Source organism: Triticum dicoccoides, chromosome 7A, assembly GCF_002162155.2.
Source record: "Triticum dicoccoides isolate Atlit2015 ecotype Zavitan chromosome 7A, WEW_v2.0, whole genome shotgun sequence".
Taxonomy (NCBI): Eukaryota; Viridiplantae; Streptophyta; class Magnoliopsida; order Poales; family Poaceae; genus Triticum; species Triticum dicoccoides.
In genome coordinates this window covers 438,550,628-438,571,832 of record NC_041392.1, presented here as the reverse complement: position 1 = coordinate 438,571,832, position 21,205 = coordinate 438,550,628, and positions in this window count along the sequence as shown.

Below are 21,205 nucleotides of genomic sequence, written 5' to 3'. Positions count from 1 at the left end.
AAAGGACATATATATTCCAAACAATATGATAATCTCTCTAACCAAGGTAGTAGGGACGAGGAGTAAACAGAGGGGAGTAGTAAAATTTTCTCCTCGTCCTGTGAGCCACCGCGCGCGTGGGCGAGGGAGCGGGCGTAAGGCGTACAATACTACTACTAGTAAGAAGCTTCACCTCATCCTACGAGACGACACGCCCGTGGCAGGGGAGATGGCGTACTAAGCAAGCTTCTCCTCGTTCTGCGAGTTGACGGGACACATCAAAAGTACTCCAGTGTATAGAGCCTTGCCTCTAAAGCAGGCCCCACATGGTTTGCCTCTTTTTTAACATAACGCATCAAGTCGCAATTTGTTTGTTCACCCGTGGTAGACGATCCTCCCTCCATCTAGTGGACAACCAGTACACGTGTCAAATTACCACATGGGCTGCCTTTTCGTACAGAAGTGAGCTCCATCGTGTACCCGCGCGGGTGTGGTTGGGAAAGAGACGGGAGTACGTGCGCCGTGCGTGTACCTCTTCTCTTCATGCACGTCCCCCACCTACGTGGGTGTGTGTAAGAGATACAAACCTAGACAAACTGCTTGTGCGTTCGTGAGTGTTTTTGTTTTGGGAGGGGGTTGATTTTGTGAATGTATTTGTGGGAATATGTGTCGATGACATCTCAAACAAAATTTTGCATGCAACGTGTGTGAAATGGAGGCCTATCCATATCATATATATATAGGGTCAGGCGATCCATGAGAAGAGAGGGAGGGGGTCATAGATATCGATAGAGTCAAATAGAGGATCAAGTGGGTGGGTGCGAGATCGATGAAGAGAGCCATCAAAATTGTGTGTGTACAATTCAAAGATATAGTTCGACTGACCTACCAGAACGTCAGAGGGCACATGTCAAGTTTGTGTATGGCAGGGAGACATGACTAGAGCGCTCGATGTATCAGTGTGTGTGTGGGAGGGGGTGGGGGAGGGGTAGGCAGAGGCTTAACTATAGAGGTAGAACGACTCGTGTATGTGTTTAGAAGGAGAAACCCAGCTATGTCTTGAGGGAGATCGGTCGACATCCATACATAATTGCAGGATGGGAAATAGGATGGGACAAAAAGAGAGAGGAGATAGGGAGGGAGGGAGAGGGGTAGAGTGTTGGATGGGTGATGGAGTTGCTTCTCGAAGATGGTGGGAGAGGCCTACTAGACAAACTAAGGGTGGAACTGCAATATTATCAATAAGAGTGGGGATGTGTTTCTGTGTTTTCCTGTGCATGATAGATCTATCAGGACGCATACATGGATGATGAAGGGGAACCATGTGTTTGGTACGCAAACCTAACTAGATCGGTAGATCAACTGTTGTTTGTCGGAGGAAGGGAGAGACATAACTAATGAGGTAGATCGATCAACGCGTGGGGAATAACGTGTTATAAGGACCTAGCTAGCTATATGTATAGCGGGAGATCGGTCGGTGTACGTCCATTTGTTAGAGGCAATAAGGCCCGGTGAGACAGATAGACAGAGAGAATGGAGTTAGGAGGTGGTGCGAGAGGCCCAGCTACTAGCTAGATAGGGGGAGGAGTGTGCGGTTGTGAGATCGATGAAAAGAGGGGCGAGAGTTTACACGTGTGTGGGACCGTATGAGAGACACGAGGCAAGGACACATAAAGGAGGAGATTGAAGGTGCGTGTGTATGTTGTAGGCAGACATCACTAGAGAGGTTTATCGATCGGTGTGTGTCGGAAAGGAGTTGTGGAGACTGTGGGAGAACGACCTAAAGAAAATAAAATGAATGTGTGCGATGGATAGAATGCTGAGGGAGGGGGAGGGCAAGGAGGGCGTGTGCATGCACGAGAGAAAGTTAGTGGTAGCTACAAAGGTTAGAGGATTGTGTGGGTGTAAGAGACTAACAAAGATCATACTTTGATATGAAAGTGGATTCATATATTTGAATAGGAGATCATAGTGTTTTAAACATATGCATGCATGAATATAGCGGTGATACGCGTGTTGTGGTTTTGCACATGTTATACCATAATGTGATAATGCATGGCGCTTGCAACTCACAGCTAAATGTCGAACAATCTAAACCATACTATACATCAAACAACCTCACATTTTATTTGAATTTGTGATAATGTGTGGCGTTTGCAGCTTACAACTAAATATCGAACAATCTAAACAATACTATATATCAAACATTCTCACATTTTATTTGAATTTGTGGTAATGTGTGGTGTTTGCAACTCACTTCTAAATACTTGTAGGCGTAGGGGGCGGGGCCCCATACATAATGTAATAAACACATTATACATATGAGACATGGTTTAGATTATGAAGATCTAGCTAGATCTTGAAATGTACTATGATTTGAAATCAATATAAAGTGGATTCAAAAAATTGAGTTCGAGTTCATATAGTACACATAGTTCATATGTAACTCGAGACTAATCATGTGGTGTGCTGTGAAGATAATACACAAACGATGGTTTAACTTGACAATAATGATAATTGTAGATATTATTAAAACAAAAAACGAATTCAAATGCTTTGACTTCCCAACAATCATTATTGTAGATCTTATTCAAATAGAGAAACGAATTCAAATTTAGTTCATATTGAAGTGGTAGTTTATACGTTTGGAATGCACTAAAACATTCATTTGAGTAGTAGGTTGCATGCATTATACACGTAGCGAAATATTTTAATTGAACATAACATGAATTCAAAGTTTTAAATGACATTTGTAGTGCGAATTAATTTGGTACAGTACACATTAGGCTTGTCCGGAAATTTCAACCCACGCCTTGTTAGCCCAAAATATTTAAGATATATCTTTGTCTCGTTGTGCTCCGGCAACACCCTACATCTCAACCTGCGCCTTGCTATTCCAAAATTACAACGCGCGCGAAAACTCCCACCTCCTGTGAAATCCCGACATGCGAAATGCCCGTGATACCCCTGAATCGAAAGAACCGCCTCAAATTGGTGGGGGTACTTTCATAACTTACCCCACATTTCGGACAAGCGCGTCCCTAAGCCATGGTTCCCCACTCCCATCCCATCCGTCCACCCATTCGTACACCGAGGCCGGGAAAACCCGCGAAGCCCCACACCCTCCTCCGTCCGCCACCCAGCCGGAGCCTCTTCCCCGACGACATCGTCCATAGTAACACCTCGACGTCCCTCATCCACCGTACCGGATGAGGATCCGTCGTCGATCTGGTCATCCCGCCGGTTCAGACACCCCATCCTCCACCTACAAGGAGCTGCCCCAATGTTCCCCTCGTGTTTCGTGCCACCTCCATTCCCACACCACCGTCTTCACATGCACCACCGGAAGAGCATCATCATCACCGTTTCCTCGGATGAAGCTGCGGCCTAATCGGCGCCACCAAAGATGTTGTACACTAATCGCCGCATTTTCTTCTTGATTCGATCTCACGGTGCTGCCAGCGCTCGGTCCTGAGTCGACATGGCGCGGCTCCATCCACAGCGGCATCGCCGACCACTTCCTCCACGGCGTCGCTCCCTCGGCGGCGACGTCCACATCAGTAGGAGCTGCTGCTGCTTTAGCTCTCGCTCGCACTTCTGCTCTGCTCTTGCTCTCGGTTGAAGGAAATATGCCCTAGAGGCAATAATAAAGTTATTATTTATTTCCTTATATCATGATAAATGTTTATTATTCATGCTAGAATTGTATTAACCGGAAACATAATACATGTATGAATACATAGACAAACAGTATGTCACTAGTATGCCTCTACTTGACTAGCTCGTTGAATCAAAGATGGTTAAGTTTCCTAGCCATAGACATGAGTTGTCATTTGATTAATGTGATCACATCATTAGAGAATGATGTGATTGACTTGACCCATTCTGTTAGCATAGCACTTGATCGTTTAGTTTGTTGCTATTGCTTTCTTCATGACTTATACATGTTCCTATGACTATGAGATTATGCAACTCCCGTTTACCGGAGGAACACTTTGTGTGCTACCAAACATCACAACGTAACTGGGTGATTATAAAGGTGCTCTACAGGTGTCTCCGAAGGTATTTGTTGGGTTGGTGTATTTCGAGATTAGGATTTGTCACTCCGATTGTCGGAGAGGTATCTCTGGGCCCTCTCAGTAATGTACATCACTCAAGCCTTGCAAGCATTGCAACTAATAAGTTAGTTGCAGGATGATGTATTACCGGAACGAGTAAAGAGACTTGCCGGTAACGAGATTGAACTAGGTATTGAGATACGAACGATCGAATCTCGGGCAAGTAACATACGATGACAAATGGAACAATGTATGTTGTTATGCGGTCTGACCGATAAAGATCTTCGTAGAATATGTGGGAGCCAATATGAGCATCCAAGTTCCGCTATTGGTTATTGACCGGAGACATGTTTCGGTCATGTCTACATAGTTCTCGAACCCGTAGGATCCGCACGCTTAAAGTTTCGGTGATGATTGTATTATGAGTTTATGTGATTTGATGTACCGAAGGTAGTTCGGAGTCCCGTATGAGATCGGGGACATGACGAGGAGTCTCGAAATGGTTGAGACGTAAATATCTATATATTGGACGACTATATTCGGATATCGGAAAGGTTCCGAGTGATTCGAGTATTTTCTGGGGTACCGGGGAGTTACGGGAATACGAGGAAGAAGTAATGGGCCTCATGGGCCAAGTGGTGGAAGAGAGGAGGCAGGGCGCGCGGCCCCCCTAGCCCAAACCGAATTGGACTAGGGGGCCGGCCCCCCTTTCCTCCTTTTGCTCCTTCTCGTTCCTTCTCCTTCTCCTCCTTCCTTTCCTCCTCCTAGTAGGAGTTGGAAAGGGCAGTCCTACTCCTACTAGGAGGAGCTGGCGCGCCCATAGAGGGTCGGCCGGCCTCCCCCTTGCTCCTTTATATACAGGGGCAGGGGGCATCTCTAGACACACAAGTTGATCTTCGTGATCGTTCCTTAGCCGTGTGCGGTGCTCCCCCTCCACCATATTCCACCTCGTTCATATCGTAGTGGTGCTTAGGCGAAGACCTGCATCGGTAGCAACATCATCACCGTCATCACGCCGTCGTGCTGACGGAACTCTCCTGTGAAGCTCTGCTGGATCGGAGTTCGCAGGATGTCATCGAGCTGAATGTGTGCTGAACTCGGAGGTGCCGTGCGTTCGGTACTTGGATCGGTCGGATTGTGAAGACGTACGACTACATCAACCACATTGTGTTAACGCTTCCGCTTTCGGTCTACGAGGGTACGTGGACAACACTCTCCCCGCTCGTTGCTATGCATCACCATGATCTTGCGTGTGCGTAGGAATTTTTTTGAAATTACTACGTTCCCCAATAGTGGCATCTGAGCCTGGTTTTATGCGTTGATGTAATATGCACGGGTAGAACACAAGTGAGTTGTGGGCGATATAAGTCATACTGCTTACCAGCATGTCACACTTTGGTTCAGCGGTATTGTTGGATGAAGCGGCCCGGACCGACATGACGCGTACACTTACGCGAGACTGATTCTACCGACGTGCTTTGCACACAGGTGGCTGGCGGGTGTCAGTTTCTCCAACTTTAGTTGAACCGAGTGTGGCTACGCTCGGTCCTTGCGAAGGTTAAAACAGCACCAACTTGACAAACTATCGTTGTGGTTTTGATGCGTAGGTAAGAACGGTTCTTTCTCAACCCGTAGCAGCCACGTAAAACTTGCAACAACAAAGTAGAAGACGTCTAACTTGTTTTTGTAGGGCATGTTGTGATGTGATATGGTCAAGACATGATGAGATATAAGTTGTTGTATGATATGATCATGTTTTGTTGAAGTTATCGGCAACTGGCAAAAGCCTTATGGTTATCTCTCTATTGCATAAGATGCAAGCGCCAAATAATTGCTTTACTTTATTGCTATGCGATAGCAATAGTTGCAAGAGCAATTGTTGGCGAGACAACCATGTGACGACACATTGATATAGATCAAGATGATGGAGATCATGGTGTCATGCCAGTGACGATGGAGATCATGATGATGCTTTGGAGATGGAGATCAAAGGCACAAGATGATGATGGCCATATCATGTCACATATTTTGATTGCATGTGATGTTTATCTTTTATACATCTTATTTTGCTTAGTTCGGCGGTAGCTTTATAAGATAATCTCTCACTAAATTATCAAGGTATAAGTGTTCTCCCTGAGTATGCACCATTGCGAAAGTTCTTCGTGCTGAGACACCACGTGATGATCGGGTGTGATAGGCTCTACGTTCAAATACAACGGGTGCAAAACAGTTGCACACGTGGAATACTCAGGTTAAACTTGACGAGCCTAGCATATAACATATATGGCCTCGGAACACGGAGACCGAAAGGTCGAGCATGAATCATATAGTAGATATGATCAACATAGTGATGTTCACCATTGAAACTACTCCATCTCACGTGATGATCGGACATGGTTTAGTTGATATGGATCACGTGATCACTTAGAAGATTAGAGGGATGTCTGTCTAAGTGGGAGTTCTTAAGTAATATGATTAATTGAACTTTAATTTATCATGAACTTAGTCCTAGTAGTATTAGCATATCTATGTTGTAGATCAATAGCTCGCGATGTTGCTCCCAGTTTATTGTGTTCCTAGAGAAAATTTATGTTGAAAAATGTTAGTAGCAATGATGCGGATTGGATCTGTGATCTGAGTATTATCCTCATTGCTGCATAGAAGAATTATGTCTTTGATGCACCGCTAGGTGACAGACCTATTGCAGGAGTAGAGGCAACGTTATGAACGTTTGGCTAGCTCAATATGATGACTACTTGATAGTTTAGTGCACCATACTTAACGGCTTAGAATCGGGACTTCAAAGATGTTTTGAATGTCATGGACCATATGAGATGTTCCAGGAGTTGAAGTTAATATTTCAAGCCAATACCCGAGTTGAGAGATATGAAGTCTCCAACAAGTTCTATAGCTAAAAAGATGGAGGAGAATAGCTCAAGCAGTGAGCACGTGCTCAGATTGTCTGGGTATTACAATCGCTTGAATCAAGTGGGAGTTAATCTTCCAGATAAGATAGTGATTGACAGAATTCTCTAGTCACCATCACCAAGTTAGTAGAACTTCGTGATGAACTATGATATGCAAGGGATAACGGAAATGATTCCCAAGCTCTTCGTAATGCTGAAATCAACGAAGGTAGAAATCAAGAAAAATATCAAGTGTTGATGGTAGACAAGACCACTAGTTTCAAGAAAAGGGCAAAGGGAAGAAGGGGAACTTCAAGAAGAACGGCAAGCAAGTTGCTGCTCAAGTGAAGAAGCCCAAGTCTGGTCCTAAGCCTGAGACTAAGTGCTTCTACTGCAAAGGGACTAGTCACTGGAAGCAGAACTGCCCCAAGTATTTGGCGGATAAGAAGGATGGCAAAGTGAACAAAGGTATATTTGATATACAGATTATTGATGTGTATTTTACTAGTGTTCGTAGCAACCCCTCGGTATTTGATACTGGTTCGGTTGCTAAGAGTAGTAACTCGAAACGGGAGTTGCAGAATGAACATAGACTAGTTAAGGGTGAAGTGACGATGTGTGTTGGAAGTGGTTCCAAGATTGATATGATCATCATCACACGCTCCCTATACTTTCGGGATTAGTGTTGAACCTAAATAAGTGTTATTTGGTGTTTGCGTTGAGCATGAATAGTATTTGATCATGTTTATTGCAATACAGTTATTCATTTAAGTAAGAGAACAAATTGTTGTTCTGTTTACATGAATAAAACCTTATATGGTTACACACCCAATGAAAATGGTTTTTTGGATCTCGATCATAGTGATACACATATTCATAATATTGAAACCAAAAGATGCAAAGTTAATAATGATAGTGCAACTTATTTGTGGCACTGCCATTTAGGTCATATTGGGGTGTGTTTGGTTTTAGTCACGGGCTGGAATGTCATGGGTCGGACCCTTTCCTGGGCCTTGTTCCTACGTTTGGTATGTAACTGGAACCGGAACCACATCATTCCCATCGAGCGAATATTCAGTCTATATCTTGAACATGCCGATACCTCCAAATCGAAGGAACGACATGGAACGGCTCGTGCTCGCCCCTCGTGTCTCCCTCGGCGGCCCGCTTATCTCCCTCTCTTGTCTCTCTCTCTCTCTCTCTCATCCGACAGGAACAGGCAGGCGGCGCCAGTAGGAGGTGAGCGGCGGCAGCGGGAACCGGCAGGCGGCGGCGCTGGAAGAAGGCGAGCGGCAGCAGGCGGTGCCTGCTCTGCTTGTACTTGTCCCTGCCTCCGCACCCTCCTCCTACGCCTTGAGTTCTTGGCTGCTGGACCAATTCCTCGGCCGCAGATCAGGCCATGAGCCGCAAGCTCCGCCCTTCACCGGAAGATCTGCTCTTCCATGCCCAGTTCGAGCCTCTCCTTCCATTTTTTTCCTCGGATCGGAAAGAGCGGCATGATGCAAGCATCAACAAAGGCAAGCAACATCGTGGATTTTTGGTTGTGTGAGTGGTGACTGGTGAAAATTGGCTGATGTTATAGGTATGCATTGTGATTGTTCGTAAAGAGGATTTCTTTGTGACTTAGACAAACTCAATCACATATTGTCGTTCCCTGTGTTCAGACTAGATGATATATATATTTTTTGTTTAGCCCTCCAATCCGACAGTATTTGTTGTGAATTTGTTTGTTGCTTAGTAGAGTACTGATAGTAGTTTAGTTTCCAAAAGAAAATCAGAGTTTAACTGATATGCAAGAGGTGAGCTGTATCAAATTCATCTCATTTTATCTCTTCAACCAAACACTGAACTAGAACCATTCCATTCCATCAAACTGCACTCTACCAAACACAGGGACGGAACCAACCCATTACACTGGAATGGAACCATGACATTCTATTCCACTTCGTTCCTGAACCAAACACACCCTTGGTGTAAAGCGCATGAAGAAAATCCATGTTGATGGGCTTTTGGAATCACTTGATTATAAATCAGTTGATGCTAGTGAACCATGCCTCATGGGCAAGATGACTAAGACTCCGTTCTCTAGAACAATGGAGCGAGCAACAGATTTGTTGGAAATCATACATACTGATGTATGTGGTCCGATGAATATTGAGGCTCACGGCAGGTATCATTATTTTCTGATCCTCACAGAGATTTGATTAGATATGAGTATATCTACTTGATGAAACACAAGTCTAAAACATTTGAAGAGTTCAAAGAATTTCAGAGTGAAGTGGAGAATCATCGTAACAAAAATAGAAGTTTCTACGATATGATCGCAGAAGTAAAATATTTGAGTTATGAGTTTGGCCTTCAGTTAAAAACAATGTGAAATAGTTTCACTACTCACGCCACCTGGAACACCACAGTGTAATGGTGTGTCCGAACATCATAACCGTACTTTATTAGATATGGTGCGGTCTATGATGTCTCTTACCGATCTACCACTATCGTTTTGGGGTTATGCATTAGAGACAGCTGCATTCACGTTAAATAGGGCACCATCTAAATCCGTCGAGACGACACCGTATGAACTATGGTTTGGCAAGAAACCTAAGTTGTCGTTTCTTAAAGTTTGAGGTTGCAATGCTTATGTGAAAAAGTTTCAACCTGATAAGCTCAAACCCAAATCGGAGAAGTGCGTCTTCATAGGATACCCAAAAGAAAATGTTGGGTACACCTTCTATCACAGATCCGAAGGCAAGATATTCGTTGCTTTGAATGGATCCTTTCTAGAGAAGGAGTTTCTCTCGAAAGAAGTGAGTGGGATGAAAGTAGAACTTGATGAGGTAATTGTACCTGCTCCCTTATTGGAAAGTAGTTCATCACAGAAATATGTTCCTGTGACTACTACACCAATTAGTGAGGAAGCTAATGACGATGATCATGTAACTTTAGATCAAGTTACTACCGAACCTCATAGGTAAACCAGAGTGAGATCCGCACCAGAGTGGTATGGTAATCCTGTTCTGGAGGTCATGTTACTTGACCATGACGAGCCTACGAACTATGAGGAAGTGATGATGAGCCCAGATTCCGCGAAATGGCTTGAGGCCATGAAATCTAAGATGAGATCCATGTATGAGAACAAAGTATGGACTTTGATTGACTTCCCAATGATCGGCGAGCCATTGAGATTAAATGGATCTTCAAGAGGAAGACAGATGCTGATAGTAGTGTTACTATCTACAAAGCTAGAATTGTCGCAAAAAGGTTTTCGACAAGTTCAAGGTGTTGACTACGATGAGAGTTTCTCACTCGTATCTATGCTTAAGTCTGTCTGAATCATGTTAGCAATTGCCGCATTTTATGAAATCTGGCAAATGGATAAACAAAACTGCATTCCTTAATGGATTTATTAAAGAAGAGTTGTATATGATGCAAGAAGAAAGGTTTTGTCAATCCTAAAGGTGTTAAGGAAATATGCAAGCTCCAGCGATCCATCTATGGACTGGTGCAAGCAACTTGGAGTTGGAATATATGCTTTGATAAGTTGATCAAAGCATATAGTTTTATACAGACTTGCGGTGAAGCCTGTATTTACAAGAAAGTGAGTGGGAGCACTACAACATTTCTGATAAGTATATGTGAATGACATATTATTGATCGGAAATAATGTAGAATTATTCTGCAAAGCATAAAGGAGTGTTTGAAAGGAGTTTTTCAAAGAAAGTCCTCGGTGAAGCTGCTTACATATTAAGCATCAAGATCTATAGAGATAGATCAAGACGCTTGATAATTTTTTCAATGAGTACATACCTTGACAAGATTTTGAAATAGTTCAAAAATGGAACAGTCAAAGAAAGAGTTCTTGCATTTGTTACAAGGTGTGAAATTGAGTAAGACTCAAAGCCCGACCATAGCAGAAGATAGAAAGAGAATGAAAGTCATTCCCTATGCCTCAGCCATAGGTTCTATAAAGTATGTCATGCTATGTGCTAGACCTATTGTATACCCTGCCCTGAGTTTGGCAAGGGAGTACAATAGTGATCTAGGAGTAGATCACTAGACATTGGTCAAAATTATCCTTACTGGAGTAAGGATATGTTTCTCGATTATGGAGGTGACAAAAGGTTCGTCGTAAAGGGTTACGTTGATGTCTACTACACAACCTTCTTCTTGTAGACGTTGTTGGGCCTCCAAGTGCAGAGGTTTGTAGGACACTAGCAAATTTCCCTCAAGTGGATGACCTAAGGTTTATCAATCCGTAGGAGGCATAGGATGAAGATGGTCTCTCTCAAGCAACCCTGCCACCAAATAACAAAGAGTCTCTTGTGTCCCCAACACACCCAATACAATGGTAAATTGTATATGTGCACTAGTTCGGCGAAGAGATGGTGAAACAAGTGGTATATGGATAGTAGATAAAGGTATTTGTAATCTGAAATAATAAAAACAGCAAGGTAGCAAGTGATAAAAGTGAGCGTAAATGGTATTGCAATGCTAGGAAACAAGGCCTAGGGTTCATACTTTCGCTAGTGTAAGTTCCCTCAACAATAATATCATAATTGGATCACATAACTATCCCTCAACATGCAACAAAGTGTCACTCCAAAGTCACTAATAGCGGAGAATGAACGAAGAGATTATGGTAGGGTACGAAACCAGCTCAAAGTTATTCTTTCCAATCAATCCGTTGGGCTATTCCTATAAGTGTCACAAACAGCCCTAGAGTTCGTACTAGAATAACACCTTAAGACACAAATCAATCAAAACCCTAATGTCACCTAGATACTCCAATGTCACCTCAAGTATCCGTGGGTATGATTATACGATATGCATCAACAATCTCAGAATCATCTATTCAACCAACACATATAACCTCATAGAGTGCCCCAAAGTTTCTACCAGAGAATCACGACGAAAACGTGTGCCAACCCCTATGCATAGGTTCCCAATGTCACGAAACCCACACGTTGGTCACCAAGACATACATCAAGTGGCACATGGTATCCCATTGTCACCACAAATATCCACGGCTAGACATACATCAAGTGTTCTCAAATCTTTAAAGACTCAATCCGATAAGATAACTCCAAAGGGGAAACTCAATTCATTACAAGAGAGAAGAGGGGAGGAGAAACATAAGATCCAACTATAATAGCAAAGCTTGTGATACATTAAGATCGTAACATCTCGAGAACACGAGAGAGAGAGAGAGATCAAACACATAGCTACTGGTACATACCCTCAGCCCCGAGGGAGAACTACTCCCTCCTCGTCATGGAGAGCACCGGGATGATGAAGATGGCCACCGGTGAGGGTTCCCCCCTCCGGCAGGGTGCCGGAACAGGGTCCCGATTGGTTTTTGGTGGCTACGGAGGATTCTGGCGGCGGAACTCCCGATCTATGTTGCGTTCTGGAAGTTTTAGGGTATATGGAGTTATATAGGCAGAAGAAGCACATCAGGGGAGCCACGGGGGCCCCAAGAGGCAGGGGGCACGCCCTAAGGGGGGGTGCCCCCCACCCTCGTGGGTAGCTCCCGTATCTTCTGACGTCGGGTCCAAGTCCATCAGGTGTGTTTCCTTCCAAAAATAACTTCTCCAGTTGATTTCGTTCCGTTTCGACTCCGTCTGATATTCCTTTTCTTCAAAACACTGAAATAGGCATAAAACAGCAAACCTGGGCTGGGCCTCAGGTTAATGGTTAGTCCCAAAAATAATATAAAAGTGGAAAATAAAGCCCAATATTGCCTAAAACAGTAGATAATATAGCATGGAGCAATCAAAAATTATAGATACGTTGGAGACGTATAAAGCATCCCCAAGCTTAATTCCTGCTCGTCCTCGAGTAGGTAAATGATAAAAAGATAATTTTTGATGTGGAATGCTAGTTGGCATAATTTCAACGTAATTCTTCTTAATTGTGGCATGAATATTCAGATCCATAAGATTCAAGACAAAAGTTTAATATTGACATAAAAACAATAATACTTCAAGCATACTGACTAAGCAATCATGTCTTCTCTAAATAACATGGCCAAAGAGAGTTATCCCTACAAAATCATATAGTCTGGCTATGCTCCATCTTCACCACACAAAATATTTAAATCATGCACAACCCCGATGACAAGCCAAGCAATTGTTTCATACTTTTGATGTTCTCAAACTTTTTCAATCTTCACGTAATATATGAGCGTGAGCCATGGACATAGCACTATAGGTGGAATAGAATGGTGGTTGTGGAGAAGACAAAAAGGGGAAGATAGTCTCACATCGACTAGGCGTATCAACGGGCTATGGAGATGCCCATCAATAGATATCAATGTGAGTGAGTAGGGATTGCCATGCAACGGATGCACTAGAGCTATAAATGTATGAAAGCTCAACAAAAGAGACTAGTGGGTGTGCATCCAACTTGCTTGCTCACGAAGACCTAGGGCATTTTGAGGAAGCCCATCATTGGAATATACAAGCCAAGTTCTATAATGAAAGATTCCCACTAGTATATGAAAGTGACAACATAGGAGACTCTCTATCATGAAGATCATGGTGCTACTTTGAAGCACAAGTGTGGTAACAGGATAGTAGCATTGTCCCTTTTATTTTATTTTTTATTTTTTTATTTGGCCTTTCTTTTATTTGGCCTTTCTCTTTTTTTGGCCCCTTTTTTTGGGGGGGGGGGACAATGCTCTATTGAATGATGATCATCACACTTCTATCTATTTACAACTCGATGATACAACTCGATACTAGAACAAAGTATGACTCTATATGAATGCCTCCAGCGGTGTACCAGGATATGTAATGAATCAAGAGTGACATGTATGAAAGAATTATGAATGGTGGCTTTGCCACAAATACGATGTCAACTACATGATCATGCTAAGCAATATGACAATGATGAAGCGTGTCATAATAAACGGAACGGTGGAAAGTTGCATGGCAATATATCTCGGAATGGCTATGGAAATGCCATAATAGGTAGGTATGGTGGCTGTTTTGAGGAAGGTATATGGTGGGTTTATGGTACCGGCGAAAGTTGCGCGGTACTAGAGAGGCTAGCAATGGTGGAAGGGTGAGAGTGCGTATAATCCATGGACTCAACATTAGTCAAAAAGAACTCACATACTTATTGCAAAAAATCTATTAGTTATCGAAACAAAGTACTACGCGCATGCTCCTAGGGGGATAGATTGGTAGGAAAATACCATCGCTCGTCCCCGACCGCCACTCATAAGGAAGGGAATCAATAAATAAATCATGCTCCGACTTCATCACATAACAGTTCACCATACGTGCATGCTACGGGAATCACAAACTTCAACACAAGTATTTCTCAATTTCACAACTACTCAACTAGCATGACTCTAATATTACCATCCTCATATCTCAAAACAATCATCAAGTATCAAACTTCTCTTAGTATTCAACACACTCATAAGAGAATTTTATTATTAATCTTGTATACCTAGCATATTAGGATTTTAAGCAAATTACCATGCTATTTAAGACTCTCAAAATAACCTAAGTGATGCATGAGAGTTCATCTATTTCTTCAAAATAAAACCACCACCATGCTCTAAAAGATATAAGTGAAGCACTAGATCAAACGACAAACTACTCCGAAAGATATAAGTGAAGATCAATGAGTAGTCGAATAATTATGCAACTATGTGAAGACTCTCTAACATTTAATAATTTAAGATCTTGGTACTCTATTCAAAAATCAAGCAAAGCAAAATAAAATGACATTCTAAAAATAGAAAACATCATGTGAAGAAGCAAAAACTTAGGATCAACCGAAACTAACCGATAATTGTTGAAGAAGAAAGGTGGGATGCCAACAGGGGCATCCCCAAGCTTAGATGTTTGAGACTTCTTGAAATATTATCTTGGGGTGCCTTGGGCATCCCCAAGCTTGAGCTTTTGTGTCTCCTTAGTTCCTCTCATATCAAGGTCTCCCTAAATCTCAAAAGCTTCATCCACACAGAACTCAACAAGGACTCGTGAGATAAGTTAGTATAAACCATTGCAAAAACCTAATCATACTCTACTGTAGAAAATCACTAAAATTATTATTCAACATTGCATACTAAATGCCTCTGCATATTTAATAGTCCTATCCTGAAATAGAATCATTAAAGAAGCAAACATATGCAAACAATGCAAACATAACAGCAATCTGCCTAAACAGGATAGTCTGTAAAGAATGCTGCAACATCCATACTTCCCTAGCTCCAAAATTATGAAAGAAAATTACCAATGTAGTAAATTTATCAGAGCTTAATACGCAAAAGGTTTCAACATTTTATCACATTCTTAATTTTCCAGGGAATTATTGCAACAGCGGTAAACTTTCTGTTTTCAAACAGCAACATGTATACTTGTAACATAGGCATAGTAAAGGCTATCAATGACACTTTTATTGAAATAAAAGATGCAAAACATTGTTATAAATAAGAGCAAGAAAATCCTAACAAAATAAATTGACGCTCCAAGCAAAACACATATCATGTGGCGAATAAAAATATAGCTCCAAGTAAAGTTACCGATGAATGAAGACGAAAGAGGGGATACCTTCCGGGGCATCCCCAAGCTTAGGCTCTTGGTTGTACTTGAATATTACCTTGGGGTGCCTTGGGCATCCCCAATCTTAGGCTCTTTGCACTCCTTATTCCGTAGTCCATCGAATCCTTACCCAAAACTTGAAAACTTCACAACACAAAACTTAACAGAAAACTCGTAAGCTCCGTTAGTATAAGAAAATAAATCACCACTTCAAGGTACTGTAATGAACTCATTATTTATTTATATTGGTTTTAAACGTACTGTATTACAACTTCTCTATGGTTTATAAACTATTTTACTAGCCATAGATTCATCAAAATAAGTAAACAACACATGAAAAACAGAATCTGTCAAAAACAGAACAGTATGTAGTAATCTGGATCAAACGTATACTTCTGGAACTCATAAAATTCTCAAAAAATTGCTGGAACTGAGGAATTTATCTATTAATCATCTTAAAAAATAATTAACTAAATAGCACTGTCCAAATAAAAATGGCAGCAGTTCTCGCGAGCGCTAAAGTTTCTGTTTTTTTACAGCATGATCAACAAGACTTCCCCCAAGTCTTCCCAAAGGTTCTACTTGGCACAAACACTAATTAAAAGCATAAAACCACATCTAAGCAGAGGCTAGATGAATTATTTATTACTAAACAGGAACAAAAATCAAGGGACAAAAATAAAATTGGGTTGCCTCCCAACAAGCGCTATCGTTTAATGCCCGTAGCTAGGCATGATGATTTCAATGATGCTCACATAAAGGATAAGAATTGTAACATAAAGAGAGCATCATGAAGAATATGAATAGAACATTTAAGTCTAACATACTTCATATGCATAGAGATTTTGTGAGCAAACAACTTGTGGGAGCAATAATCAACTTGCATAGGTAGGTAAAACAAGCATAACTTCAAAAATTTAAGCACATAGAGAGGAAACTTGATATTATTGCAATTCCTACAAGCATATATTCCTCCCTCATAATAATTTTCAGTAGCATCATGAATGAATTCAACAATATAACCAGCACCTAAAGCATTCTTTTCATGATCTACAAGCATAGAAAATTTACTACTCTCCACATAAGAAAGATTCTTCTCATGAATAATAGTGGGAGCAAACTCAACAAAATAATTATCATGTGAGGCATAATCCAATTGAAAACTAAAATCATGATGACAAGTTTCATGGATATCATTATTCTTTATAGCATACAAGTCATCACAATAATCATCATAGATAGCAACTTTGTTCTCATAATCAATTGGAACCTCTTCCGGAATAGTGGAATCATTACTAAGTAAAGTCATGACCTCTCCAAATACACTTTCATCAACATAATCATCATAAATAGGAGGCATGCTTTCATCGTAATAAATTTGCTCATCAAAGCTTGGGGGACAAAAAATATCATCTTCATCAAACATAGCTTCCCCAAGCTTGTGGCTTTGCATATCATTAGCATCATGGATATTCAAGGAATTCATACTAACAACATTGCAATCATACTCATCATTCAAATATTTAGTGCCAAACATTTTATAGATTTATTCTTCTAGCACTTGAGCACAATTATCCTTTCCATCATACTCACGAAAGATATTAAAAAGGTGAAGCGTATGAGACAAACTCAATTCCATTTTTTTTGTAATTTTATTTTATAAACTAAACTAGTGATAAAACAAGAAACTAAAAGACTCGATTGCAAGATCTAAAGATATACCTTCAAGCGTTAACCTCCCCGACAACGGCGCCAGAAAAGAGCTTGATGTCTACTATACAACCTTCTTCTTGTAGACATTGTTGGGCCTCCAAGTGCAGAGGTTTGTAGGACAGTAGCAAATTTCCCTCAAGTGTGTGACCTAAGGTTTATCAATCCGTAGGAGGCGTAGGATGAAGATGGTCTCTCTCAAGCAACCCTGCAACCAAATAACAAAGAGTCTCTTGTGTCCCCAACACACCCAATACAATGGTAAATTGTATAGGTGCACTAGTTCAGCGAAGAGATGGTGAAACAAGTGGTATATGGATAGTAGATAAAGGTATTTGTAATCTGAAATAATAAAAACGACAAGGTAGCAAGTGATAAAAGTGAGCGTAACCGGTATTGCAATGCTAGGAAACAAGGCCTAGGGTTCATACTTTCTCTACTGTAAGTTCCATCAACAATAATATCATAATTGGATCACATAACTATCCCTCAACATGCAACAAAGAGTCACTCCAAAGTCACTAATAGCGGAGAACGAACGAAGAGATTATGGTAGGGTACGGAACCACCTCAAAGTTATTCTTTCCAATCAATCTGTTGGGCTATTCCTATAAGTGTCACAAACAACCCTAGAGTTCGTACTAGAATAACACCTTAAGACACAAATCAATCAAAACCCTAATGTCACCTAGATACTCCAATGTCACCTCAAGTATTCGTGGGTATGATTATACGATATGCATCACACAATCTCAGATTCATCTATTCAACCAACACATAGAACCTCATAGAGTGCCCAAAAGTTTCTACCAGAGAATCACGACGAAAACGTGTGCCAACCCCTATGCATAGGTTCCCAATGTCACGAAACCCGCAAGTTGGTCACCAAGACATACATCAAGTGGCACATGGTATCCCATTGTCACCACAGATATCCACGGCGAGACACACATCAAGTGTTCTCAAATCTTTAAAGACTCAATCCGATAACATAACTCCAAAGGGGAAACTCAATTCATTACAAGAGAGAAGAGGGGGAGGAGAAACATAAGATCCAACTATAATAGAAAAGCTCACGATACATCAAGATTGTAACATCTCAAGCACACGAGAGAGAGATCAAACACATAGCTACTGGTACATACCCTCAGCCCCGAGGGAGAACTACCCCCTCCTCGTCATGGAGAGCACCGGGATGATGAAGAAGGCCACCGGTGAGGGTTCCCCCCTCCGGCAGGGTGCGGGAACAGGGTCCCAATTGCTTTTTGGTGGCTATGGAGGCTTCTGGCGGCGGAACTCCCGATCTATGTTACGTTCTGGAAGTTTTAGGGTATATGGAGTTATATAGGCAGAAGAAGCACGTCAGGGGAGCCACGGGGCCCCATGAGGCAGGGGGAACGCCCTAAGGGGGGGCAACCCTCGTGGGCAGCTCCCGTATCTTCTGACGTGGGGTCCAAGTCCATCAGGTGTGTTTCCTTACAAAAATAACTTCTCCAGTTGATTTCGTCCCGTTTCGACTCCGTCTGATATTCCTTTTCTTCAAAACACTGAAATAGGCATAAAACAGCAAATCTGGGTTGGGCCTCCGGTTAATAGGTTAGTCCCAAAAATAATATAAAAGTGGAAAATAAAGCCTAATATTGCCTAAAACAGTAGATAATATAGCATGGAGCATTCAAAAATTATAGATACGTTGGAGACGTATCATACGTCAATGCAAGTTTTGACAATGATCCAGATGACTCAAAGTCTCAATCTGGATACATATTGAAAGTGGGAGCAATTAGCTAGAGTAGCTCCGTGCAAAGCATTGTTGACATAGAAATTTGCAAAATACATACGGATCTGAATGTAGCAGACCCATTGACTAAACTTCCCTCACAAGCAAAACATGATCACACCTTAGTACTCTTTGGGTATTAATCACATAGCGATGTGAACTAGATTATTGACTCTAGTAAACCCTTTGGGTGTTGGTCACATGACGATGTGAACTATGGGTGTTAATCACATAGTGATGTGAACTATTGATGTTAAGTCACATGGCGATGTGAACTAGATTATTGACTCTAGTGCAAGTGGGAGACTGAAGGAAATATGCCCTAGAGGCAATGATAAATGTTTATTATTCATGCTAGAATTGTATTAACCGGAAACATAATACATGTGTGAATACATAGACAAACAGTATGTCACTAGTATGCCTCTACTTGACTAGCTCGTTGAATCAAAGATGGTTAAGTTTCCTAGCCATAGACATGAGTTGTCATTTGATTAATGTGATCACATCATTAGAGAATAATGTGATTGACTTGACCCATTCCGTTAGCATAGCACTTGATCGTTTAGTTTGTTGCTATTGCTTTCTTCATGACTTATACATGTTCCTATGACTATGAGATTATGCAACTCCCGTTTACCGGAGGAACACTTTGTGTGCTACCAAACGTCACAACGTAACTGGGTGATTATAAAGGTGCTCTATAGGTGTCTCCGAAGGTATTTGTTGGGTTGGCGTATTTCGAGATTAGGATTTGTCACTCCGATTGTCGGAGAGGTATCTCTGGGCCCTCTCGGTAATGCACATCACTCAAGCCTTGCAAGCATTGCAACTAATAAGTTAGTTGCGGGATGATGTATTACGGAACGAGTAAAGAGACTTGCCGGTAACGAGATTGAACTAGGTATTGAGATACCGACGATCAAATCTTAGGCAAGTAACATACCGATGAGGGAACAACGTCTGTTGTTATGCGGTCTGACCGATAAAGATCTTCATAGAATATGTGGGAGCCAATATGAGCATCCAGGTTCCGCTGTTGGTTATTGACTGGAGACATGTCTCGGTCATGTCTACATAGTTCTCGAACCCATAGGGTCCGCACGCTTAAAGTTTCGGTGATGATTGTATTATGAGTTTATGTGATTTGATGTACCGAAGGTAGTTCGGAGTCCCGGATGAGACCGGGGACATGACGAGGAGTCTCGAAATGGTCGAGACGTAATGATCGATATATTGGACGACTATATTCGTACATCGGAAAGGTTCCGAGTGATTCGGGTATTTTCGGGGGTACCGGTTAGTTACCGGAATACGAGGAAGAAGTAATGGGCCTCATGGGCCAAGTGGTGGTAGAAAGGAGGCCGGGCGCGCGGCCCCCCTAGCCCAAACCGAATTGGACTAGGGGGCCGGCCCCCCTTTCCTCCTTTTCCTCCTTCTCCTTCCTTCTCCTTCTCCTCCTTCCTTTCCTCCTCCTAGTAGGAGTAGGAAAGGGGAGTCCTACTCCTACTAGGAGGAGGACTCCTCCTGGTGCGCCCATAGAGGGGGGCACCTCTAGACACACAAGTTGATCTTCGTGATCGTTCCTTAGCCGTGTGCGATGCCCCCTCCACCATATTACACCTCGGTCATATCGTAGTGGTTCTTAGGCGAAGCCCTGCGTCGGTAGCAAGATCATCACCGTAATCACACCGTCGTGCTGATGGAACTCTCCCGTGAAGCTCTACTGGATCGGAGTTCATGGGATGTCATCGAGCTGAATGTGTGCTGAACTCGGAGGTGTCGTGCGTTCGGTACTTGAATCGGTCAGATTGTGAAGATGTACGACTACATCAACCGCGTTGTGCTAACGCTTCCGCTTTCGGTCTACGAGGGTACGTGGACAACACTCTCCCCTCTCATTGCTATGCATCACCATGATCTTGCGTGTGCGTAGGAATTTTTTTGAAATTACTATGTTCCCCAACATCGGTCCCCTGCCTTATCTGCTCTTGCTCTTGCTCTTGCTCGTGTTGCTGCTCTTGCTCTTGCTCTTGCTTGTGATGCTGCTCCAATTTAGCTACACTTCAGTCGACTGAATCAACTTTTGGGTCAGTCGATATTCAGGGGGTGGGGGGCTCACCAAAGTTAAGGAAGAACCAGCCGCAGCAGGGAGGGTGGCTCGCCGGAGAGGTACCTCGCTATCTATCTTAGGGTTCAGGGTGGGGGAGGTGGTCG